This window comes from Macrobrachium rosenbergii, chromosome 5 (genome assembly GCF_040412425.1).
Source record: "Macrobrachium rosenbergii isolate ZJJX-2024 chromosome 5, ASM4041242v1, whole genome shotgun sequence".
Lineage (NCBI taxonomy): Eukaryota > Metazoa > Arthropoda > Malacostraca > Decapoda > Palaemonidae > Macrobrachium > Macrobrachium rosenbergii.
The window spans coordinates 33,012,005-33,026,382 of NC_089745.1; the positions used below are offsets into that span (position 1 = coordinate 33,012,005).

At 34.1% G+C, this 14,378-nt stretch overlaps 1 long non-coding RNA gene across 1 annotated transcript; it reads right to left on the bottom strand.

Annotated features, from left to right (window-relative positions):
* Nucleotides 1–544: 544 nt before the first annotated feature.
* LOC136838641 (uncharacterized) lies at nucleotides 545–9,439 on the bottom strand. The gene is made up of 2 exons (XR_010853064.1): nucleotides 8,580–9,439; nucleotides 545–2,527 (listed from the first exon to the last, which is right to left on the bottom strand). It is a non-coding gene; the product is annotated as an uncharacterized lncRNA (long non-coding RNA).
* Between the last annotated feature and the right edge of the window lie 4,939 nt (nucleotides 9,440–14,378).

Below are 14,378 nucleotides of genomic sequence, written 5' to 3' on the forward strand. Positions count from 1 at the left end.
GTACTCTCCCTTGAAGGACACAGTTCTGACTCTGGTCTCCTCGTCGGTCTCTCACTCGTTGAACCCTCAGGAAACTTGCTATCTGTAAATCTCCACCTCCTTCTAGCCTTATTGGAAGGATTAATCAGCAAGGCCTCCCCTTCAAGTAGCTGATTGGAAGGACTGTAGTGGGTGTGATTCAAATCTCTCCTTAGAGGACTTGATAGGAGGTGATCTTAGGAGGGTGTGGGAAAGACCCTCCCACACATAATTGATTGGAGGTTGAAGAAGTATATCACTTGGGTCCAACCCCCAAATTCCTGGAACTTCCACGAAAACACCTTCCGGAGAAGGCGGGGACTATAGAATCAGCTGTTGTAAGCATTTAGACTGTGCTGACTCATGTTTTGCTTGGCTTCAATCGCGAGGCCATTATTTCCCATTTTTACGACTGTTTTTATGGCTTAAACACGATATACTGCAATGTAAACATCTTGCGTATTGATAACACGACACAACAGCATTTGGCCGTTATCACTGTGTTCTTTGCCTCTCTTTACTCTTATTTCTCTCTTCTCTCTCTCTCTTAACTTTTTCTCTTTCTATCTCTCTCTCTCTCTCTCTCTCTTTTCTATTTAATTTCCCTATCTATTCTACACCACAACATCACTCGGTCACGCTACCTCACACTGCCCTCAGTGTGACAAAAAGAATATATTTCAATGGATGATTGCAAAATCACAAACAAAATAAAGTATTTATATGATTTCCCATCAAGTCAATTCTCAAAAAATATTTAAATTGCACAAACTGTGTCAATGCACTAATGCAAAAAAATCAATTAAGAATATATGGTAGAAAATTCACATATATTATATCATGAATCAAAAGAGATACATATACATACATATATATACATATAATGAATTGTTATACTGTAAAATGGTTAATTGTTTTAACACACAATGCCAATAATAATACATAAAGAATTCAGCAGCAAATTATGTGTAAAAGATCATTTTACTCTTCATTGGTCCTCTTTATTTCTGTTATAATCTGCTCAATATTTGAAATTACCACACGTTTGACCAAAATTGCAAACACTATTATTACAATAATGATTATGACCAAATTGAACAGAGACAGAATTGGTGAAACATTTTCTTTGTAATAGAAAAATTCATCTACTAAAGCCAACTCATTTATTTGTTTTAACTCTAACTGAGACAGTTTAAATTCTTTAACTTCACTAGAGTAGTTCATGTAGGGCTTATTTTTATGGATTGTGATTTCTGTGAAGACATGAGGTTCATAATATAATTTATTAGGAATAACTAACTTGCAAGTCTTATCAAAAGCATGGACATTATTGAAATTAATTTCAGTACTTACATTATGGCAATTAATAGTTGCTGTTACTGAACTTAGTGAAAACACAAAAAACTGACTGTTCTACTATAATGGAAACAAAATCATGTTTGGATAATTGTGTACACAGTACTGTCTCTTGATTCTTGTTTTCAATTATTTCTTGAACACAAGGATAGGCATTAGTAGTTTCATACAGGTTGTCAAGGTTGCAAATATACTCTTTATCTTTCAAAAGTATACAATCTCTTAATTGAGCATCAGTAATAAATGACATCATTAGTCCATGTTCTTCTAATGCAAAATTGATGTGGTTGACATTTGAGATAATTACGTTTTCCTTTATCAACATGGGAAAAGGATGTATGGACATCAGTACATCTGCCTCTTTTTGATTAAAAGGTAAAATTAGAAGGATCTTATTCTTAACTACCTTGGTGGTTATCAAATTATAATAGACCATTATATCCTTTACCATAGGGGTATAATGTCCTTCTACCAAAAATCACTAATTATGCCCTCTAATTCTCTTGGGTTTATTAATGTTGGACTTAATATTCCTTTATAGGCTAACAAAATGGCATTTAATAGATCTTTATGGTCTTGCAATACAATCCTAACATTGTTCATAAATGTACTTAAATGTTGTTCATCTGTTATTATCTTAATCTCTTTGGTAATGTTTGTGTTCACTTGATTAATAAATTCCTTTATTTTTTTCAATTCATTACTGTTTAAGTTTTGAGAGCTTATAATCTTATTTAACACAATGCCTCTTGTTGCTGCCCATTTCTCCAGTTTGTCTATACGGGCACTTTCTTTTTCTACATTAGAGTCTGTCGCGACTCCAAATAATTGATTAAGTGCTGTTCCTATAAAAGGTAAGAGGGATCGTTTGGATCTTGTATTTAACACACTTCCTATGTCATTATCTAGTTTTTCCAACAATGGTAAAACACTGTTATTTTCACTTTTCCTAATTAATGATTTCAATTCCCTTTGGACATCTTTCAATGTCATTTCATTGATAAGCACTGATGTAATGTCAATACTCACTATGCCTAAGTCCTTTATTAATTTCACAGATCCCTTTTCTCTAGTAGTGCACCCTTCCGGATCACCACCTCAGATGACACATAAAGCAGTGTTATGATAACCAAGAAGAACCGCATGTTTGTATCTGTAAGAATAAGCCTTATCAGATATTCTGTATACATGAGGTATTTTAATGCCTACACATTGTTTATATCTAATAGTTCAACACTTTACATAAATTTATCTTTTTCTTAAATTGTATTTGTTATTTATTGGTTCCTGTTCAACTTCTTTCAATAATTCAACTATTCTCTTATTGGACCAAGAGTCTGTTTTTATTACCTTTACATGATTGGTATGAACAATTCTTTCCTTTAGATCACTCTCACTTATGATCTTTAGCTTATTTAACTTCAACACTTCTAATACCCTGTAAGGACCTTGGAACTTTTGGATACTTTTACATTAGGACCTTCTGGAACATGATTCTGAACATATACCTGAGCACCTACTACAATTTTTGGTTTAGCTGTATTTTTGTCATAGTACTTTGCTTGGACACTCTGAGCTTCCTTAAGTCTAGTCCTCGTCTGTTTGATCGTTTCATATGTACGTCTAGTTTTCCAGGCAATATAGTCATCGTAGTTATAAGTATGTCGGGGTGGTGTTGCATCATCTAGTAACGTATTTGGTAGTCTCTTCTCGTATCCGTATAACAAGTAGTGTGGTGATTCTCCTACTGTCTCATTTACAGTATTGTTTATAGTAAACTGTACGTCTTCCAAAGCTAAATCCCAGTCTTCTGTATTAGGTTTAACTAAAGTTTTCAGGATATCCTTTATCTTACGATTCGTTCTTTCTACTGCTCCATTTGAACTTGGTTTATATGCTGTGATTTGACATTTATTTATCTCATAAAATTCACATAATTTTCTTAAAAGTTCACTAGTAAATTCTGCTGCGTTATCAGAAAGAAGAACTTGGGGACATGAATGTCTCGTAATAATTCTAGATTTAAGAGCTTCTGCTACTGTAATTGCATCTCTATTTCTTACTGGTACGATCTCTACATATCTTGTTAGATAGTCTAAAAAGACTAATATTTGTTTATTCCCCTAACAGTTGTTGGAAATGGACCTAAAAGTCCATAGATACGACCTGAAATGGATTCAACTCCGATGGGTATTTTTCAAGAGGAGCTTTTGGATTTACGTTACCTTTATGTCGATTACAAACTACACAATTTTGTACAAAGTTCTTGGCATCCTCACTACAATGGGGCCAAAAATAGTTTCTGGTTAGGATTCTAGTTGTCTTTTTGATTCCTGGATGTCCTGCTAACTTGTATGAGTGTGTTAGTTCTAAAACTTCTCTGATTAGTGTTTTCGGGATGTATAGTCGAGAATAACCATTCTTCTCTGTTGGTCTTTTATACAGTAATCCATTGATTAAAACAAAATCAGGTTTTAAAGATTCATCTGTCATTAGTTGTCCTATTATATGCCTGATTTCTGTATCCATTCCTTGCTGTATTTGTACTCTTTCCAAATCTAAATCTACCACTTGACAGCTAAAACAAAAAGTATTAGTGGTAATACATTTTCTCTGTTTCTTCTTGGGCTCTGGATAATGCATCTGCTAGTGTATTAAATTTTCCTGGGATATATCTGAATTCTGGTGCAAATTCTAGTACACTAATGAACCATCTATTGAACTTCATGTTATTTGTAAAAGTTCTCTTCTTAAACAAATCACAAATTGGTTTGTGATCAGTAAGTACATTGACTTTATGTCCTAAAATTATGTGTCTAAATTTCCTTAGACCCCAGTATAATGCTAAACATTCTCTTTCTATTGTGCTATAATTTTTTTCTCTGCAGCATTCAAAACTCTACTGGCATAATATACTGCTCTCATTCTTGTTTTGTCCTTTTGTAATAATACAGCCCCTAGCCCGGTACTTGATGCATCACAGGCTAAGTAAAAGTCCTTCGAGAAATCTGGGTAGACTAGTACGGGATTCCTGGTCATTTTACTCTTTAGTGTTTGGAAAGCTGTCTCTTGTTCTTTATTCCATTCATATTTGACATCTTTCTTTGTTAATTCTGTTAATGGTTTGGCTATTGTAGCAAAGCCTTTAATGAAAGGTCTATAGTAGCCTACCATTCCTAGGAATCTTCTCAATGCTTTCAAATTGGTAGGAGCTGGATATTCAACTATTGCTTTTATCTTGCCTGCTTGCATTCATGCAGACCATCTTCACTAATTACATGTCCTAAGTATTCCAAAGATTTCATTAAGAATTGACATTTCTTTAATTTGATTTTTAATCCTGCTCTTCTTAATCTTTCCAAGACTATTTCTAATGTTTTGAGGTGACTTTCTAAGTCTTTGCTAAAAATGATAACATCATCTAAGTAAACTGCAACATTTTCTATATCCCCTAATATTTGAAGCATTAATCTAACAAACGTTAAAGGAGCCAGAAGTGAGTCCAAATGGCATGACTTCAAATTGCAAGTGTTCCTTGTGTGTGCTGAAGGCTGTGAATGGTTTCGACTCTTCGTCTAAAGGTACTTGCCAGTATCCACTAAGTAAATCTAAAGATGAAAATATCCTTGCACCTCCTAACTGAGCTAACATATCTTGAATCACTGGCATTGGCATTCTATCGGGGATGGTGTTGGAATTTAACTTTCTATAGTCTATCACAAGTCTCCAATTTCCATCTTTCTTTGGAACAAGTAGTAATGGAGAATTATATGGAGATTTAGAAGGAATGACTACCCCATCTTTCTTCATTTCTTCTATCAAATTATCAACTATGGGTCTTTGGCTTATTGGTAATCTGTAATTAGGAATAAAGAATGGTTTTGTTCCATCATCTAATACAATTTTATGCCTTAGGACATTTGTTCTACCTAATTTATCTCCTTCTATTGCTATTACATCTCTGTATTTTTCTAATACTTGAATTAATCTATCTTTGTTTTCTGGAAAATCTGTTTTATTCACTTCTTTGCTTAATTCAGATGTTTGACCAGTTACAGAGAAAAATGCTTCTTCTTCTAATGTTAGTAATGGATTGTTAATAGGTATTCCTTTACAAAAGATAATGCCTGCATAAAGTGTTAGTTTGTTATCTGAGTAGTTCTGGACATAAACTTCACAAGTATCACCCTTCATGTGGACTAAAGAATTATCCATTCTGACAAATTCTGGTAACTCTTCATTTAGTAAAAGAACATCTTTAACTCCTATCTCTTCTTTTCCCCTTAGATGTATTTTTGTTAAACACTTTGGATGCAAAATTACCTGTCTGTTTAGTATTAACTGTACTTTATTATCATCAGCAGTGCTTACACAACATACTTCCTCATCTTTTGTTTCTGCAAAGTAACAATGTTCTGCATCTATACTAGTTTCTTCAGTTACTGCTATTATATCATTTATATCTACTTTATTTATTTTGTTTAACAACAGTACCTCATTTACTAATTTCCTTCATTATCATAGCTGATTACTACATTGCTATAATGTTCTGTATTTATCTCTGCATAATTATCCTCATAAATGTCTTGTTCCTTGTCATATTCAGAACACTGGGGATCACCTTTATTTATTTCTGGGTCACTTCTTTTGTTGGAGGGTATAATTTCTGGATGTGCACATCTTATCTCTCTAGTCTGTAATTTTGGAAATTCCTCCTTTCCGTTACCATTCATTTTAATTTGATTGTTCTCTTGATGATAAGTTATTTTCTGTATGTCTTTGTCGCTTGTTGAAGTCGTCTCAGACAAATTGATCAGATTTGGGTGAAACTTTTCTTCTTCAAGCGTAAAGCATACGCTCTTTATTATCTTGTGTAACGTTAATCCTTCCTTCTCGGCAATTCAGTATAATTCCACATTTCTTCATTAATTTATATGAGAACAACACCTGTGCGGGAAAGAACCTGTCTTCTAGAACTATAAAACTTTCAACAGTTTTATGTGACGAAAGGTCTATTTCTAAGTTCACATTGCCTAAACTTTTTTATCTGTTTACCCGCTACTCCTTTTATTATCTTGCTTTGACCCTGAATTAGCGTTTCTTTAACGCCTAAGTAACTTGTTAATGTGTGTTTATCTATTATGCTTACAGTACTACCTGAATCCATAAGGACAGTACATAATTTATTCTGTATTGAATTTTAATGATAGGTAAATCCTTTCTGATTATTTCTTCTTCATCCATGGAAAATACTACTTCTTTACTCTGCAATATGGATAGTGCGGATGAACCTTCACTTCTCCTATTTGCTAATTCTTCTCTTAATTTATCTTCTTGAAGGGACTTTCTTGTGGTATTCTGTGTAGGGATAAATTGTCATTGATTTGAAGACTTATTTGATGCTGAGCGGTTACTACTTAATTCAACTATTTCTTTATTTCCTTCTTGTGTTTTAAACCAGCAATTCTTTGTTAAATGTCCTATTTTCTTACAAACCGTGCAGATTCTAGGTTTTCTACACTCATTTGTAAAATGATTTGTATACCCGCAGTTTTCGCAGGCTGTCTTGGGTCTCGCCCCTTGAGCGGAATAGCTCACTTGGGTTGAAGTGTTTGTGTTTGAGTTTTGACCATATCTATAAGGTTTGTGTGGTTCACTCTTTGTTAGATTGTTTCTTCCCCTTTGATCTGGATTCCATTTTCTTTTAGTATTTTGGGCATATTTCCCTTGGAAGGTATTTGGTCTATTTCCTGCTTGTCTGGAATTATCATAGAATTTATTATTCAGTTTTAAAATTAGGATTATTATTTCTGACTTTCCTTTCATTTTGTGCTTCTGTTGTTCCTAATGAATTCCTTGGATAGATTTATCTCTTTCCTTTGGATTTCTTCTCTCATTGTCTTCAATGTTTGAAGGCTTGTTTTTCTGGGATCAAGTTTTATTTTTCTGAAAGCTTTCTTTTCCTCTTCTCCAAGAATATTATATATGGTTCCAAATGACAGGTAATTTAATACATGCCGTAGCTCAACTAATTTCTGGGCACTAGCCCCAAACTGATCCTTGTCTCCTATAGTAATACCTGTCTTCTCTAAATCTTCGCTTATTTTCTCTATTGCATTCTCCACGCTTGCGTACAAATTAGCAATTGTTTTATATTGTGGGTTTAGAAATCTAGTTAGGTTATATAAACCGTCAGTCTGATTTACTGGTTCCCAGAGTGATAAACAAATTTCTTTAAATTCTACATAGTTATTAAGTTTGCTAAAACTTGTGGAATTCAAAGTTTTATGTGCGTCTCCATGTTCTGAGCTGACGAGCAACAAGGCTTCATTTATCTTAGCTCTTTCATCTGTTATTCCCCTGAAATTATACGACTATCTGCATCTGCTAGCCAATGATTTACAGTATAGGCTTCGAGTCTGCTTTTGTCAGGATTGGAATCATCCACCTGTCCACAGAAGCGTGTGGCGGTTGTTATGACGGCCGCCTGGTTCATATTAAAGAATTGTAATGTGCGAGTATTATTAGTATTATTAGTATTGTTACTATTATTATTATTGTTAGTAGTATTAGAATGATTAACACTATTTTGGTTCTGGTTATTTGTGTTATTATTGTTAGTATTTCCTTGCACTACAGCGGAGTGGGAATTTAGTCTTGAAATTCGACTTCGTCTAATTGTCGACGGTCTTAAATCGTAATGTGAATGTCTAACAGTGTTCAGTAATTCATCAAATACTCGTTGCATGTCCACACACAAAAAAATTTTCACTCAGAGTACATCAATCAAAAAATATTTTCGTTATATTGTACCAAGATTAAAAACAATTTGTCAAATTGTCACACAAAAAAAAATTAAATTCTCTATTGAGTTCAAGTGCACAATTAAAACCTTTTCAATACTCAAAATAAATTTTATATGAAATTGGGCATCATATCATTAAAATTCATTATAATAAGTACACAAAATTACATATATAACTTCTCAAATAATCATCACCAACCGAGTAAAAATAGCTAATTCCTATCTAAATTATTTACTAAATAATTAATTTATCATTGAGAGAGTAATGCTGGTATTTATGCAAAAAGAATTTTATTCACTAGAGAGAGTTTTCTTAATTTTCAATCTTATAGCAAGATGCTAAAAAAAAATATATCTTCACTTATTTATTAAGAGAGAGAGTGGATAGTAAATTCCTTACTGTGTTGTGTTGTTGATATCGTGATATCGCTAAATGTTGTTCATTCGGCGGTGAATGTTTCGCTGTCGGATCACTACGTCTGCGTTGTTTTTCCGCTGTGGTTTTCCGCTTTCGGAATCTTGTTGAAAGTTTGTACGTTGTTTTTCTTCAATCACTCGATGCAATGTCGCTAACACTGGGCTTATTATCGCTGTCGGCGTCTTGCTCAATTTGTTGACGGTAACAGTTCAAAATGTTTTTGGCTTCGGGACGCAATAAACTGTTTTATTCACACTCGACGTTCTTGTTGTAAGCTGCTATTCGCTGGAGTATTTTTATTTCTTCTGATATATTTTGTTCGTCGTCGTAAAAAAATCTAAGTTCGTTTTGTAGAATTTCGTTTCACTGTAACTTAAATAATTGCACTGATAATTTCATTAATGTTCGTTTGTTTCGTCTCGCCTTCTGGATCCACTTTAGCTGCCACCAATTGTAATGTTTTTATTATTTCTTTTTACGTTCTTCGTTATATGTTTGCATAGATTTTAGTCTTTCTCTTCTTACCTTGGTTTCTTTCGAGGTGTCCTTCAGATCGCTTCGCGGATGATGTGCTATCTTTGTATATTTATTCCTTTTAAATATTGATATCTCTCAGAAAGGCGTATAGAGACGAGATCGGTAATTTCTTCACTTTAATTAGTACTTAATATTATAAAGATCAGTACAAAATTAACAAGTTACAACGATAGAAACGAATCACTCTTGAATCAGTCTATATGGGGAACACGGAAGCGATTGGGAGAAGTACTCTCCCTTGAAGGACACAGTTCTGACTCTGGTCTCCTCGTCGGTCTCTCACTCGTTGAACCCTCAGGAAACTTGCTATCTGTAAATCTCCACCTCCTTCTAGCCTTATTGGAAGGATTAATCAGCAAGGCCTCCCCTTCAAGTAGCTGATTGGAAGGACTGTAGTGGGTGTGATTCAAATCTCTCCTTAGAGGACTTGATAGGAGGTGATCTTAGGAGGGTGTGGGAAAGACCCTCCCACACATAATTGATTGGAGGTTGAAGAAGTATATCACTTGGGTCAACCCCAAATTCCTGGAACTTCCACGAAAACACCTTCCGGAGAAGGCGGGACTATAGAATCAGCTGTTGTAAGCATTTAGACTGTGCTGACTCATGTTTTGCTTGGCTTCAATCATGAGGCCATTATTTCCCATTTTTACGACTGTTTTTATGGCTTAAACACGATATACTGCAATGTAAACATCTTGCGTATTGATAACACGACACAACAGCATTTGGCCGTTATCACTGTGTTCTTTGCCTCTCTCTTTACTCTTATTTCTCTCTTCTCTCTCTCTCTTAACTTTTTCTCTTTCTATCTCTCTCTCTCTCTCTCTCTCTTTTCTATTTAATTTCCCTATCTATTCTACACCACAACACCTTAACCCTCCAGTCAATATTTCCAACATTTTCTGGATTTATAATTCGTAGTACCTAATTTTTTATTATTTTCTAAGGGCTATTCAAATGTTCAAAAGGTTTCACAGACAAAAATGATCTAATATAATGACCACTGATTAAGGAATTATGTACTATAATTTATGTAATTCTAAAAAAAATTAATAAAAAAATGCTAGAATATAAATGAAAATATGTAGTCAATAACAGATATCAAATAATATACAAAGATATGAGATATATCTACAAAACATGCAACACGACACGAGGAAAATTTCAGACATAATAAATCCCATTTTTATCTCTCCCTCTTAAAGTTGCCCGGATGTATATTTGCTGCTCTGAGACAGTTTCTTCCTAGTATGGTAAACATTACACACTTGCGAGCGTAACAAACATGGAAAAGGAGAATGACACGAAAGCTGACTTCACACTGAGTCCAAATTAGAAGAAAGACAAGTAGCATATTTTGAATGTGCTGATAGCCCGTCGTCTTTTATAATATAAGACACCAGAGGAATTCGGAACTGTCCTTCCAAAATGACTATCAAACACATGCCTCGAATTTTCACAATCCATCGATATGTCACGGCAAAAAAATCACTACAGTCTGGACAAAGTACTAAAGGCCAACAACAATATACTTACTTCTTAATTAGTATACGAAAATTGTATATCTTTCTCCCTTATAATAATTAATGATGGTATTTCAAAATATTTCCTGAATTACCAAAAACTGTTCCAGGAGACTGTCGGTTATTGCAGCATTTTCAACTGTCTCCCTTAATTCACTGCACTTGGTCTCTTTATCAACTAATATTCAAAGGAAAAAAATTAAATTACACCTAAGGCCTTAAAATGCTACTACACAACATGGAAGATTTCATTTTTTCTCCCAAAACGTTGCCCCAGCATGCTGGATCTGAGTTGCGGAAACAGGTAAAAGCCAGATGGTGACCGGTCTAGAGAGTGAGCATAAAGCAACAATTCCAAGCCACAATATCTGCTTAACTACTACGACCAACGAAGATTTCTTCTGCGTTTCAGTCTTAAAACTGAACAGTTTGGTGGGGGCAAGTAGTCCAATTTACCAAGAAAAAACCATCAGGACCCGAAAACAAAGAAGCCATCTTCTCGTCGATATATGCCTAATGCCTGAATTTTTTGGGAGGTAGATTACCAAGGTGTTTCCACTGCTAGCTTTGATTCAGCTTCAATGTGGCGCACCCATGTCTCATTTTGGGTAATTAACCTCGTGTAGAATTTGCCTGGATCAATCTAGAAACACGTTAAAGTATCCTGCAAGTTGTCATCTTGGCCAACTTCTTGCTTGCTAATAGTATTCACGGTACCGACTTTGCAGTGTTGCCTAGCCTAGGGATATAACTCAAAACAGCGTGCACTGATGCCTGTGGTCTCGCTATTTGTTTGGCAATCAAACATCTCTCTCTCGGAACCCCCATGGTCTTAATTAAGATCGTCAACCTCTTCTGGGAGAAATATCATATAAAACAAAGAAATAATTGAATCGTTAATTGAACAGTGAAAATTATCATCTGACAGAATCCTTTCTTCGCTGTAATATTTGCAAATATATTTATAATGATAAAGCTGAAAATACAGAACATTACCACTGAAACTATGGTTGTTTTAACTCCTTAATTTGAGCTGCTCCCATTAGTTGCAATCTCATTTTTAACCATTAATGACCTAAAATATAAAGAAATTATATATGAGAGCACCGTCAATGGATTGCAAAACGTATATAAAAAGAGGACTTGAATACTTCCAGCATGATTAGTTAAGAATTTCTTTTGTATCCGAAATTATCAACCATCAAAGAAATGAAACTCAAATGGGTTATTATAGCGACATTTAATAATAATTTCCCGTAATTAAATCCTCACAACATCAACTGAATAAATAGTGGTAGTTCCTTCATCCGTGGTCAAAATAATTACTTTATTATAGATACCCTACTTTCCAGCAATCGGGAATAAATATTTAGGTTTGCGCTTCAAGGGATCATTTGTAAGGACATAAGAGGAAAACAAGCTGGTTTCAGTCCTCTAATCAGCAACAGCTATTGTTGTTCAATATTTAGGCTGAATGATGAGAAGTAAACTAATGTAAGATATAGGAGCGGAATCAATTCCACGATGAGTAAATTGGAGGAGGAGCTTCCACACACAGTGTATACGAAAGAGGATAAATGTTTCAAACAATACAATTTTTCAATTTTCCCAGTAGTAAAATTTGTAATCAAATACTGCATGTACCTTTATATACTGCACATAATGCAAAAGCACCATTGCTGAGAAGGACATGAGCCGCACTTCATAGTTTAACTATTATTTATGTCATTAACTTTCCAAATTTGTTTATCATATTTGTTCGGTGCTCTGTCGCTGAGTCACGGCATTATACACAAACACACACCAAGATATATATATATATATATATATATATATATATATATATATATATATATATATATATATATATATATATATATATATATATACATATATATATATATACACATATATATCAAGGTCTTTATTTCATGGTATCAAGCTTACCTCGGATCTGGAAAGCATTTGGGTTTCCAACATCTTAATGCTATTTCGAAACTTTACATACCTGTCACTATGTGGCAGAGAAAAGAAATAATACAGTAGATCACTGACCAAACCGACGGAATGAAAAATTAAATCTACTCCCCAGTTTTTTTTTTTTTATTCCGTTCAAAAACTGTATATTTCTATAATATGTTGAAGGAGAACGTAATTCTATATCGAACACAAGCACAGCAAGTTCAAAAACAAAGTAAAAAAAACGCAACAAACGATCACAATAACAGATGACTTTTTTTTCATCAAAGAAAAATGCTTTTTGCTACACAGAGTTTTATCCAATAAAGAAGGGAGAATAACTTCACTCTTTTATATATAAAAGTCTGCTCTAGTGAAGTTTTTGTAACTTTAATAACTTTGCTAGATTCAAAGTTTTCCATTTAAGTTATAGAAACTTCAATGGAACAGACTTTTACATATCAAGTGATTAAATATAAATGAACGAAACTATATCTTAGTGATACAAAAAATAATCAAAAGTAGCTTTCAACCAAAAGCATTACAGTGTCAAAGAAATCTGCACAAATCTATATGCTCTATTTGATTGATGTGAACGAAAAATAGCACATATATTATTACCTACAATGGAAACCAAATAAACGTGAACCAATGTACTTTCTATAAAATAAAAACTGCGTAAATTCGTTACACAGTTGAATTCCTTCAATTGGACTTCAATGACAATCACAACAAAAGTAATCTGTTAATAGTAAAACATCTGCTCCGTAAATATTCAGCAAGATATCGTAGCACAGAGAGAACTCGTACAGCTACACACGAAATAGTGCTTACAAACAGGCTTTTTTTTTCTTTAGGCCTGACCAGCCAACGGAAAACTTTCCTGGGACGGATAGTGATACGAGTGGAGGCAGTAAAATGAACAAGAAAGGACTGAAAGTGGAATCTCCTGAAACCTTTTGGAGATTGGAGTTGAACTCCGTTTTTACGCCGATAGGGAAAGGAGGGGCCCAGAGAACATTCAAAGTAAACAAATACCTGAAAGATTGCCAGGGATGTTGCCATTTACAGAGAAACAACTGTAAGTTTGAGGAAAAGCTTTCGCCCTCTGTTCTTTCTTTTTCTCATTATTGAATTACTCCTTGTTTCTTAGTCATTGTTGGAAAAACTAATTTCAACAGTTTTCTGGTTTATCGTTTAGGCACATTTTTTCCGAGGTTTTAATCCCATTACTCTGACACACACACAACACAACCACGCACACAGCGGGTGGCTACTGAGAAAAAAAAAATAGCCAATGAACCATTCATCACTAAATACTTAACGAAGGCTATGGCACAGTGCAGAAAATGTCGACAAATTAGCCTTTTTATGTACTGTTAAAAAAAGGCTGGTCAGGAGCACGTCGAACCCAAAATATTGAGACCTTTCACGCCATCTATCAAGCAAAACCCACGCCTTACTCTCTTCCTTCCTCTCAACACTCCCAGGTTTTCTCTTTTCTAATCTTTTGTCCTCTATTCTTCCCATATCTTCAAATATCTCGAAAGCTGATCAAAAATTTCATCAAGCTACCCTTCATATTTCAATAAATATATTTTTTCATTACCATTCGACATCCACACTATCTTTATCATATATTACAGTATACATCTACAGTACAGAAACGGAAACAAGCAATACCAATAGTCTTTGCTTTATCATACTTTACAGTTTTAATAACCTAACTTTAAATCAGCCAATAAGAATGTATCAATAA